The 13,487-nt window shown below is 38.3% G+C and overlaps 1 long non-coding RNA gene across 1 annotated transcript; it reads right to left on the bottom strand.

Moving 5' to 3' along the window:
- Positions 1-7,071: 7,071 nt before the first annotated feature.
- On the bottom strand, positions 7,072-7,780 carry LOC135671187 (uncharacterized). Its single transcript, XR_010512656.1, has 2 exons — positions 7,645-7,780; positions 7,072-7,522 (listed from the first exon to the last, which is right to left on the bottom strand). It is a non-coding gene; the product is annotated as an uncharacterized LOC135671187 (long non-coding RNA).
- Positions 7,781-13,487: the final 5,707 nt, after the last annotated feature.

Raw genomic sequence — 13,487 nt, 5'->3', positions numbered from 1 at the left:
CTCCTTCTTCTCTTTGGAATCTCGTCGCTATAAAGATCTGCCTCGTTGCTGCCTTTTTATAGCTTTAATCTGCCTCTAAAACGTAGCCACCACACCCCCCTAATCTTAATTAGGGTTAGGTTAAGAGGGGGTGTGGGCTGTGGGCTGATAAAGCCCACATAGGCTGAATATGGGCCATCAGCCCAACAACCTCCCCCTTCAGCCCATAAGGGAGGCTGTCCCATGACTCCTCAATGTGAAGCCATACCGACCAACTGTCGGCATATCTCCTGTCTTTCTTTTGGTAATGTCTTCGTCAACATGTCTGCTCCGTTGTCATCTGTATGAATTTTCTGAAGTTGCAACTGCTTCTCTTCAAATACATTTCGAATCCAGTGGTATCTGACATCTATATGCTTTGACTTGGAATGAAATATTGGGTTCTTACACAAATGGATGGCACTTTGGCTGTCACAATGCACCACATAATTTTCCTGTTTCAGCCCCAATTCTTGTAAGAATTCTTTCATCCATAACATTTCTTTGCATACCTCTGTAACAGCAATATATTCTGCTTCTGTGGTAGAGAGAGCAATACACCTTTGTAACCTGGATTGCCATGACACAGCTCCCCCTGCAAAAGTAAGTACATAACCTGAAGTAGACTTCCTCGTATCTATATCTCTTGCCATATCTGCATCTGTGTAACCTGTTAACACAGGTGGTCCACCTCCAAAGCTTAAACAAACCTTAGAGCTCCCTTTGAGATATCTAAAAATCCACTTCACTGCTGCCCAGTGCTCTTTGCCTGGATTTGCAAGAAATCTGCTAGTAACACCCACTGCATATGCGATGTCTGGCCTCGTACATACCATTGCATACATTAAACTTCCAACTGCTGAAGCATAAGGAACCTTTTGCATTTTCTCCTTCTCCTCATCACTTGACGGACTCTGTTCTGAGCACAACTTGAAGTGACCTGCAAGAGGAGAACCAACTGGCTTAGCATTGCTCATACTGAATCTTTCCAATACCTTCTCGATGTATTTCTCCTGTGACAACCAAATCTTCTTGTTTTTCCTATCACGAGAAATCTGCATGCCTAGTATTTGCTTTGCTGGCCCCATGTCCTTCATTGCAAAAGACTCACTCAGTTCCTTCTTCAACCTGTCAATTTTAGACATATCTTTCCCAAGAATAAGCATGTCATCAACATAAAGTAAGAGAATAATAAAATCCTCACCAAACCATTTGATGTATACACAATGATCTGAAGCCGTTCTTTTGTATCAATTTTCTGTCATAAATGAATCAAACTTTCTGTACCACTGTCTTGGAGCTTGCTTTAGCCTATACAAGCTCTTCTTCAACTTGCAGACAAAATTATCTTTACCTTTGACTTTGAAACCTTCTGGTTGCTCCATATAAATTTCCTCCTCCAAATCACCATGAAGGAAAGCTGTCTTCACATCTAACTGCTCAACCTCCAAGTCCTGGCTAGCAGCAATACCAAGAGCAACACGAATAGAAGACATTTTAACAACAGGAGAAAATATCTCTTCAAAGTCAATACATTTCTTTTGACCAAAGCCTTTCACAACCAATCTAGCTTTGTACTTTGGTTGAGAACAATATTCTTGAGTCTTCAACCTAAAAACTCACTTGTTCTTCAAGGCCTTCATTCCATTTGGTAGCAGCACCAAATCATAAGTGTGGTTCTTCTGAAGAGCATCCATCTCTTCCTGCATAGCAATTAACCACTTCTCTTTCTGCTCACTCTCAATTGCTTCCTGGTAACTCTCTGGTTCACCTGCATCAGTAAGCATCACATACTCATCTGTAGAGTATCTTATGGAAGGTTGACGTTGTCTAGAAGATCTTCTCAACTAAGGTTCTGCGGGAACTTGCTCTCCTACTTCTTCTTGCTCAACATGTCCTGCAGGTAAATCAACATCAGGCTCTACACTATTTTCCTGCACATCTCCCCCATCACCCTGATATACTGGAGGAATAACTGGGTCACAATCTGCTAATCCTTCTGCAGAAGTCTTGGCTGGTGCCTTCTTCTTCAAATCCTCAAATGTTTGATCCTCAAAGAAGACCACATCTCTGCTCCTGAACACCTTCTGCTTTTCTGGATCCCAAAGCCTGTAACCAAACTGATCATGTGAGTAACCAAGAAAAATACATTCTTTAGACTTACCATCCAGCTTGGACCTCTCATTATCTGGAACATGTGCAAATGCACGACAACCAAACACTCTCAAATGCCTGTAGGAAACATCTTTCCCTGACCATACATGCTCTGCAACATCACCATCTAGGGCTATACATGGTGATAAGTTGATCACATCAACTGCAGTCCTCAAAGCCTCATCCCAAAACCTTTTGGGTAGCTTGGCCTGTGAAAGCATACATCTGATCTTTTCCATGATGGTGCGGTTCATCCTCTCTGCAATTGCATTATGCTGAGGTGTACCAGGAATTGTCATCTCATGTTGGATCCCATGTGACCTGCAATAGTCATTAAACAATCCCGTATACTCACCACCATTATCTGATCTTATGCATTTCAATTTCCTTTCTGTCTCCCTTTCAACCCTGGCATGAAACTCTTTGAAGACATTAATAACCTGATCTTTGGTCTTCAAAGCATAAGCCCAAACTTTCCTGGAAAAATCATCTATAAAAGTGACAAAATAAAGTGCACTACTTATACCAAGAACATCAATAGATCCACCAGGAGTTTTTGTTCTCAAAGGACCACATACATCTGTATAAACACGGTCTAAGGCATGCATTTTTCTACACAAAGCAGCACTAGCAAATGAAACTCTATGTTGTTTACCAGCCAAACAATCAATACAAGGGTTCAGATGTATACCTCTGAGATCTGGTAATACCTCTCTCTTGGAAAGAGCTTGCAGCCCCTTCTCGCTCATGTGTCCCAATCGCCTATGCCACAACTCCATACTGAAGTCTTTCTCTGTAGCATTTAACTGCTCACCATAAGCTTTAGCTTGCAACCTGTACAAAGTATGACATTTCTTTCCACTAGCTATAACAAGAGAACCCTTACTGAGCTTCCATTGCCCTCTGTGAAATCTGCTTTCATACTCTTCATCATCTAGTCTTCCAACTGAAATTAAATTCAGCCTCAAGTCAACCACATGCCTCACATCCTTAAGTAACAACTTGCAGCCAAGGTTGGTCTTTAAATGGATATCACCCATGCCAATGATGTCTGCTGTGCCATAGTTGCCCATCTTGACAACACCAAAGTTTCCAGACCTGTATGTAGCAAAAAACTCCCTCCGTGGTGTAGCATGATAAGAAGCACCTGTGTCAATCACCCACTCAAGATCCTGACACACACAAGAAAAAATATCATCAGAAGGAGACAAAATCAAATAATCACCACCCTGCACTATAGCTGTAGTATTATCCTTTGACTCTGTAGACTCCACTTCTTTTCCTTTTTTCTTGTTCTTCTTAGGTTGCTTACATTGGTTCTTATAATGTCCTTTCTCACCACAGTTATAGCAAACAATATCTTTTCTTGATCTTGACTTGCTCCTACCCATACGTGAACTGTTTCTAAACTTTGACCTTCCTCTGTTCTCTGAGATAAGTGCCTGTGAATCATTCTGAGATGTTGCCGAACTCTTTCTTCTCAACTCCTCATTCAACAAACTGCTTGTTACTTGACTCATAGTGACAATACCATCTGACGCAGAATTACTAAGGGAAACCACCAGTGTCTCCCAACTTTCTGGTAATGAACTGAGAAGTAACAATGCCTGCAACTCATCATCAAGAGACATTCTCATAGAGGATAACTGGTTAGTAATACTCTGCATTTCATTCAAATGCTCAGCAATAGAAGCACCCTCTCTATATTTTAGGTTCACAAGTTTTCTGATCAAAAAAGCTTTGTTGCCAGCTGTTTTTCTTTCATAGAGACTTTCCAATTTTTTCCAAAGAGAATATGCAGAAATTTCAGTAGAAACATAGTGAAAGACACTATCATCAAGCTACTATCTAATAAACCCAATTGTTTTTCGATCTAACCTCTTCCACTCATCATCTGTCATAGTTGTAGGTTTTGCACTATCCCCTTGCAAAGGTCCATACAAATCTTTGCAATACAAGAGATCTTCCATTCTTGGTTTCCATATCATCCAATTATTTCCATTCAAACTAATCATGCGAGAAATATTACTGGCCTCCATGTTTAAATACAAAAATTAAATCACCAAAACCCCGCTCTGATACCAGTTGATGGGGATATAAACAGGAATAACCTTTGTATATGAACAAATACTAGAAGACCATAATACGCAGCGGAATAAAATGGAAACACAATCAAACAGAACACCAAGATATACGTGGAAAACCCCTTCAATGTGAAGGGTAAAAACCACGGGGCAAACTAGAAATAATCCACTATGAGAATAATGAATGTACAAATCTCAATCTCTTGCCCAAAACCCTAGCAACAACCACAAGAGAATAACTGGGATACAAGGATCATGTCACTGCCCACAATATCTAAAACTCCCAAGTAATCACAGCAAGAGCCTACTGTAGATTTGATCTAACCTGAGATGAGAACACTGCTAGATGATTGAGAACAGTCTCTTTGCATTGTCCTTGTCTTCTTCCCTTTCTTTCTCTTCCTTTTCTGCCTTGTTCTCCTTCTTCTCTTTGGAATCTCGTCGCTATAAAGATCTGCCTCGTTGCTGCCTTTTTATAGCTTTAATCTGCCTCTAAAACGTAGCCACCACATCCCCCTAATCTTAATTAGGGTTAGATTAAGAGGGGGTGTGGGCTGTGGGCTGATAAAGCCCACATGGGCTGAATATGGGCCATCAGCCCAACAATCCATATGAAGATTAATCCTAAATATTTTTTCCATCAAAGAGGGTGGGTCCAATGAAGCATATAATAACTCATAATTCCATCGGTCATCACAAAACAAGGAACTAATATGAGAATCCAAAGAATTAAATTGAAAGAATCAATAAAAATATGTTTATGTTAAATAGGCAAATAAAAAATCCATGTATCTCAAACTATATGGTTGGAAGAACCATTATTTATAAATTCAAAGAAACCCATTTTCAATTGATCCATAGCCCTTAGTATGGTGAATTGCTTATTGTCCCAAGTGAAAACCTTGCCACATTTATCATAGACCACATTAACTCATATGGTATCCTTATGATTTAGGTATTGAGCAATACAAATTGGTTTGAAGGATAACTTTAACCAAGTGAATGTCTTTAATCGCCAAGCCATCTTTTTGTTTAAGCATAATGACATGATCCAAAAAGATCATGTGTAAACCTCTAGAGCCATCAGATTTTTGCCAAAAGATAATTTCTAATACTCTGATTGATATTGTTGAGAATAGTGTTTGACATCTAGCTGACACTTAAAAAAAGAATATAGGGAAAAGCTTTGAGAACTGAGTTAATGAGGATCACTTTCCCAACTAAAGAAACCTAAGGAGCCATGTCAGTAACGAAGTCTATTAGAGATTTGCTGTATGATATGATCATGAGAATTAATGGAGATTCTTTAGGGGGCAATAAAAGTGGTAAGATATTTAAAAGAAAACATAGCCTATTAGATTTGACATTGATTACAAATATCCTATCATTCGTCTCTCTAAGTATTCTTAGGAAAATAGATAGCCAATTTAAGATTATTGACTTTAAGATTGGTCAAAGATTCAGACAACTTTAGGATCTGAATAATAGAGTCACAAAATTTCTTATTCACATAAAAACATAGGAGGATATCATCCACATAGAGAGAATATAACATAATTTATATATAGTGATCAGATTCCTCTCACAAGCTTGATTTAAAAGCATGGAAAGATGTCGTGAAACAATGACAAAATGTACGGAGAAAGGGGATCCTCTTGTCTAAAATCATGTCTTCCCTTAAAGAAATTAAAGGGCTCACCATTCAGCAAGCAAGCAAAAGAAGAAGAGGAAATACAAGAATAAATCCAGCATATGGACTTATATGGAAATTTGTCTAGTTTAAGCATGGTAAAGAAAATCTCTCAAGAAAGTTTATCATAAGCTTTCTTCAAATCAATTTTCATATGGATGTAATCATTCTTACTTCTAGAGTAGTGCATAGAATATATAATCTCTTTAGCCATAAGATTATTATTATTATGAATAATATGATTGGCCATAAAAGTAAATTGTTTTTTAGAAATGAGATTATTAAGAAAAAAATTAATCCGATTAGCTAAAACTTTGGCTAGAATTCTATAATTCACATTACAAAGATATATCGATTGAAAGTACGTGATATTAAGAGGAGTAAGACATTTAGGGTTAAAATGGATAAAAGTCTTAGCCCAATTATCATCAAGTTCATAATATAATTAGAAGTGGTCAACATCAGAATCCACTATAATTTATAAATTCAATAGTATATCCATCAGGAGCTTTTACCATTGCTAAGGGATTTTAAGGTAACAACAATTTCAACCATGGAAAAAGTTTAGGAGAGAAGATATATATATATATATATATATATATATATATATATATATATATATATATATATATATATATATATATATATATATATATATTGTACGTATCTGCCTCCTGTATATATTTTGCGTCGTCAAAGGAACTACTCCTCCATGCTGCCGAAGTAGCCTATCATGGGGTCGAAGGCGGAGGCGGAGACGGAGGCGGACGGGTCGAAGGCGGACGGCAGTAAACATTGTTCCTGCATGCCCTCATATATACATGGAGTTTGTCTACTAATTCCCTAGTAGTATAAGGCTACATCAAGTATCTATATTATTTTATAAATATTTTTTTATTGATAATAGGTGAATTTACTAGTATTTATTGTATTGTGTTAATTAATGAGAATTTAAATGAAATTAATTCTAACATGGAGTTATAGAGATAAACTTAGGCACTAGAGATTTTAGTTCAAAACTTTGATTTGAATATGGCCTTAGGAAATGAATCATTGAAAAGAGTCAATAGTGTTTTCCTCTTTTTCTTCCATCTATCTCTTGGCTTTTGAGCATTTCTCCATCCATAAGGGTAAAAAAATTATTTCTCGATGGAGTATAAAATATATGGTTACATCATGATAAGAGTTGACGGAGACTACACCCTTAGTTTTTGAGTTTATAAAAGGCACGTGCTACTTGTCCAATACAATGATCTCAAAGGCTCTAAGATATTTTGTGATAGTAATATATATATATATATATATATATATATATATATATATATATATATATATATATTGTACGTATCTGCCTCCTGTATATATTTTGCGTCGTCAAAGGAACAACTCCTCCAGGCTGCCGAAGTAGCCTATCATGGGGTCGAAGGCGGAGGCGGAGGGGTAGAAGGCGGACGGCAGTAGTAATGGCTCCCGCATCCCCTCGTATAGGGTCCTCCGGGGGGCGCGGGCTGACGGCTAGGGGCATGGTATGTAATATGCGAGTTCGCTTCCTTCACAGGGGTCGTCTCCCCTCTCGCTACACCAGTTCAAACAATGCACAAAAGACATGCATAGGATCATTAGAGCTCGATGCAGATCGAGAGTAGATAGTTCTCAGAGGCGTAAACAAGCTTTAACTCACGGCATGCAGCAGCTGACCTGTGACGAGGAAGACGATGATGACGAGTGTGAGGAGGAGAGAAGCACGACTCTTGAGGACTGTCCTCATCTTATCGTCTTCGGTGGTGCACATATGATCGATTCAGAGTCGTGAGAGGGTTGGCTTTTATAGAGAAGGAAGGAGATGCGATATTTGGGACTTGCGTCACAGCATTAACGTCATGATGGTGTCTTCTTCCCATCCAACGCCGGTGATTGTTTCCGATGTCTATTATTGTCGTGTTCTTCGTGACATGATCTACGACGAGATAAGCTGAAAGAATGGGAGGATCCGAAGGAAGATGCTACCGGTGCCACACCAACATGATTGAGTTATCTCGTTGAATTAGTGGATGATACGTATTTTTGTTGAGGGTGTGGAAGAACGTGCATGGATGTATAAAACAGAATACTAACGAGCACATTATGTGAGCTTTAAAAATAACTTCTAAAAGTAAGGAAGACTTGAAGGACTTGTGAGCTTTTGGTTCCGATGCTCCTCAACCAATGTGGAATTAAATGATCTTATCACCACTAGACTTAAGAAATGAATGAATGATTTATCCTTTATAGTTTTTTAAAACTTTACTAAGTTTCCCTTCTTATTCAGAAAACACTTTAAACTAAGCAAAAAAATAAAAAACACTGTAAAAACTAAACCCAGTTTGCATTGCAAAGTAATGCAACGAAGACAATTGTTTTACTGTTTTTGCTGATCCATTTACCAGAAATCATCAGCCTCCTACTCTCAGAGTTGTCTCTCCAGGGATGGTTGGCTTCTGGCATAGAGCTTATAGGTTGTCTTTCAGTGGATTTCATCATGCATTGTTCTCGGAAGATCCATGAGACGCCCATAACCATGACGACGAAGACAAAAAGATCGATTAACTCAATATATTTATTAAAAAATAAATTTGTTACTTCAACGATTTAAAGTCCAGAAAAAAGGTCAAGCCCTCCTCTGCTCTTAGTTCTATCCAACAAAACCTATATCTATTTTTTCTTGCAAAATTAGATACATGCATACCAAGATGTATTCAGTGAATTACTCCAACAACTGCATAGCATCTCTAGTGACATTAAGTAATTAATGTTTGTGAACTGCTGCACAGAGATCTACAACTGTCTTCTCCTTCAAAGAAAACCTCATTTGCGAACAACCCACCTTAGGTGACACTGATCTACACCAACACCTCTTCCTCCCTGATCATTGTCATTGTTGTAAACTTCTAGTTGCTCTCATATTTTAGTACATATCTTCCATATGTCCTCATCATCTACCTCTTATGCTCCAATTATTGTTCCCGTAGGGAACCACAATACTTTTCCACATACAAGCATCTCCATAAATGCAACAACCCTCATCCTCTTTAAATTATCCAAAGGTGGCAACTACGCATCCTGGCATGCTTAATTCTCTAATCTACTATTTGACTATGATCTTCTAGGCTATGTCGATGGCTCTCTTCATTGTCCATTGGCGATGCTCAACATCCTAGGTGCGCCTAGTCTAGTACCAAATCCGAACCGCAAACTATGATTACGCTAGGATCGTTTCATCCTTCAAGCAATTCAATCATCGGTCACTGGTTCCCTCGCCCCACTCATTTCTTCATGTGACACTGCTGTCGAAGTTTGTTGCAAGTTGCAAACCACCTTAGCCAATCGTTCACGCACTCGCATGCTTAGTCTCCTATCCAGTCTCATGAAGATAAAACAAGAGGGAAGTACTGTTGCTGATTATCTATACAACATAAAGATTATCATCGATAACTTGGCCTTGATAGGTCGTTCCCTCAGTGATGAAGAAGTTATTGTCTATATCCTTAATGGCCTAAGAAATGAGTACAATGAATTGATAATAGTAATACAGGCACGTGATTCACTAGTGTCATTCGAAGAACTCTACGATAAGCTGACTGAGTTTGAGATATATCTAAAGTGTGAGGACATACTGCCAAGACTATCCATCATTGCTCAAGTCAATCAAAAATCTACGAGGAGAGGTAATTTGTATACCAAGACTGTCAACAAAGGTTTGACCAGAATGCCTTCTGACCCTATGAGCTCCAAATAAACCATCCCTCCTCCTCATCATCAACATTCCAATCATAATAACCAAGGTCGCTACTTCAATCATTAGTAGTCCTGGCGCCCTCAACACACAAACCAACAAAAAGTTGTTTGCCAACTATATGATAAAGTTGGTTACTTTGCAAAAGTCTATCGATCTCGACCTAGACTTCATGCTTAATCACATTGGCCTCAAACAAATCTCACGACTACTCTAAACACTAGTGATCATAATTAGATCGTGGACTCTAGCGCATCTCACCACATCACCTCTGATCTCCAGAACTTGTCCATCCACAACAACTATAGTGGAAATGAGGACATCTTCATTGGTGATGGTAAAGGAATTCCTATTAATCATATTGGTTCCACATTGCTTAATTCACCTACCATAACTTTTACACTCAATAATATTTTGTGTGCACCTTACATTAAACGAAATCTCATTTCTGTTTCTCAATTTTACAAATAAAATAATACCTCCATTGAATTCTTTCCTAACTCTTTTCTTGTCAAGGATTTGAGCACGGGGGTATCCTTGGTCTGAGGCCAGAGTAAAGACAATGTCTATGAATGGTCGTCAGTTCCACAAATAAACCAGCCCACTGCTTACTCCTCAGTTGCAGCTCCAATTGATGTGTGGCATTGTCGTCTTAGTCATCCCTCTCTCTTGATACAAAATAAATTACTTTCTTGTTATTCTCTTCTTACTCTTACAAATAATAGCATTCTCACTTCTTGTGATGCTTATTTTAGTAATAAAAGTCATAGACTCCCTTTTGACACTTCCTCCATATCATGTTCTACACCATTTGAAATTATCTATATTGATGTTTGGGGCCTTGCTCCTATCACTTCTTTTGACAAGTTTAGATTTTATGTTATTTTTGTAGACCATTTTACTAAGTACACATAGATATACCATCTTCGTCTTAAATTAAAAGTTTCAACAATCTTCACCAACTTTAAAAAGCTGGTTGAAAACCTCTTTCAATCACAATTAAAATAATCTACTCTAATGGTGGAGGTGAATATCAAGCCCTCACGTCCTACCTCTCAACTTGTGGCATCCAACACCTTAAGTCACCCTCACACACTCCTCAACTAGTTGGCTTTACTGAATGCAAACATCGACATATCGTAGAAACTGGTCTCACACTTCTACATCAAGCCTCCATGCCAGCAACCTTTTGGTCTGCCGTCTTTTAAACTGTCGTCTACCTTATTAATCGTCTGCTCACTCTAGTTCTCTAATACTAGTCTCCATTTGAAAAATTATTTTTCAAATCCCCAAACTTTAAAAAACTCAGAATATTTGGTTGTTTATGTTATCCGTGGCTACATCCCTATGCCCCACACAAGATAGCGCCACAATCTAAACCTTGCATCTTCATAAGATATTCTTTTGAACATAATGCCTTTCGGTGCTACGAACCAAAAACTCAAAAAGTCTTTATTTCACCTCATGTTGTTTTTGTGGAGTTTGTCTTTCCATTTCAAAACTATGAGTCTCTTACTATGCAGGCCACTCTAATAAATATACATCACTAGAGTATACCATCGATCCCCTCAAACAAACCTCTTCCCACACCATCCAGTCCTTTTCTTAAAGATTCACACTCCTTTGTTCTCCCGGTTCAACTACTTCCCACTCCCTCCATTCCTTCTCCTCTTCCTTCTTCACAAGCTTCCCCTACTACTGACATAATATCCTTAGAATCACAACAACCTTCTTTACCTAGTGCCATTGATGTATCTCAACCTATCCCAACCCTTGTCGATGCCTCTCCATCACTTACACCAATAACACAACCTACATTTCTTGGACAACTAATGACAACACGCTTAAAAAGTGGTATCTTTAAACCACGTCAGGTTCTCGACTTACATGCTCTCACTAAATCCGCTCTTGAGACCTGTGAACCAACCACAATTACTCAAGCCTAAAAATCTCCACATTGGCATAAAGCCATGTGTGAAGAATATGATGCTCTACTCCATAACTCCACATGGACTTTTATACCTTTTCATCCTACACAAAACATCATCGGGTGTAAATGAGTCTTCTGAATTAAGCGAAACCTCGACAGGTCTGTTGCTTGATATAAAGCACGTTTAGTAGCCATAGGGTTTCATCAACGATATGAAGTTGACTTCACAAAGACTTTTAGTCCTGTAGTTAAACTCACAACAATTTGGCTTATTCTAAGTTTGGCCATCTCCAGAGACTGGCACATATGACAATTGGATGTTAACAATGTCTTTTTATAGGGGACTCTAATTGAAGATGTCTTTATGCAACAACCCCCTAGCTTTGTTCATCATCAGTATCCAAGACATGTCTGTAAATTATAAAAAACCATTTATGGACTCCGTCAAGCTCCAAGAGCTTGATATACTGAACTTGGATCGTTTCTGATATCAACTAGCTTCATCAATTCCAAGTCTGATACCTCTTTATTCCTACGATAATAACATGGAAATACAATATATCTTCTAGTATATGTAGATAATATTATTGTCATATACAATGATCCCTTGGGGATTCAGACATTTCTAAAGCAATTGGCTGATCGATTCTCCTTTAAAGATTTAGGACTATTAAGTTACTTTTTAGGATGGAAGCAACATTTACATCCTCAGGTCTCCTCCTCTCACAGAGAAAGTATATTTAAGAATTATTTTCAAAGACACATATATAGATGCAAAAGAAGTTGCTACTCCTCTCTCTACTAGTGAATCACTCAAATTATGTAATGGCAGCCCTACCACGGACTCAACTCAATACTGACAAGTACTAGGCTCCTTACAATACTTGGCTCTCACCAGTCTAGATATCTCATTTGCAGTCAATAAATTATCTCAATACATGCACCAGCCTTCTGCTATGCATTGGTCTACGGTTAAATAAATTTTGCGATATCTTAAAGGGACCCTCAATCATAGTCTTTTTCTCTGCAAAACCACTCCACTTCATCTCCATGCCTTTGCTAATGCTGATTGGGTGGGAAACTTTGATGATAAAATCTCAACGTGAAGGTATGTCATCTTTCTTTGGTCTAATCCAATAAGTTGAAGTTCTAAGAAGCAAAAGACAATCGCCCGGTCTATAACTAAAGCTGAATATCGTGCCATTGCTACTGTTGTTGCCAAACTCAATTGGATTACAAATCTCCTCAAAGAACTCAAAATTAGCTTTACCCTTACTCCTACAATATATTGTGACAATGTTGGAGCTACCTACTTATGTGTCCATCCAGTATTCCACTCATGCATGAAACACATGGCCATCGGCTTTCACTTCGTGTGAGATCAAGTTGTCAGACATTAACTTCGTGTCTCTCATATCCATATGGCTGATCAACTAGCAAATTCACTCATAAGCCTCTAGCCCGCAAACTATTTTTGCTACATCGGTCCAATATTAGTATCCTTGACAGGAGCTCGATCTTGCGGGGGCATGATAATAGAGTGATTTCCTCTGATAACAAAGATATTTCCTCAATTGCACGAGGAAATCTTGGTGCTCAGTTAAGGAAATCCTCTCTTTCATCATGTATAAATAGACACCACATGATAATAATTGAAACAAGCTTTTCTTTGCCTTTGCGATTTCATTCTTCATTCTATCATATACCATCTCCCACAAGTTTCTGCCACAAACTAGCGAGCTACCCTAGAGGGGAAAATTCGGGAATGACTAGAGTCATGCGATGCAAATAGATCATATCTAATACATAAATAGATTTGATATTCTTATATGGTCTAGG

Source organism: Musa acuminata, unplaced genomic scaffold, assembly GCF_036884655.1.
Source record: "Musa acuminata AAA Group cultivar baxijiao unplaced genomic scaffold, Cavendish_Baxijiao_AAA HiC_scaffold_1138, whole genome shotgun sequence".
NCBI classification, from domain to species: Eukaryota; Viridiplantae; Streptophyta; class Magnoliopsida; order Zingiberales; family Musaceae; genus Musa; species Musa acuminata.
This window is presented reverse-complemented; position numbering and strand designations above follow the sequence as displayed.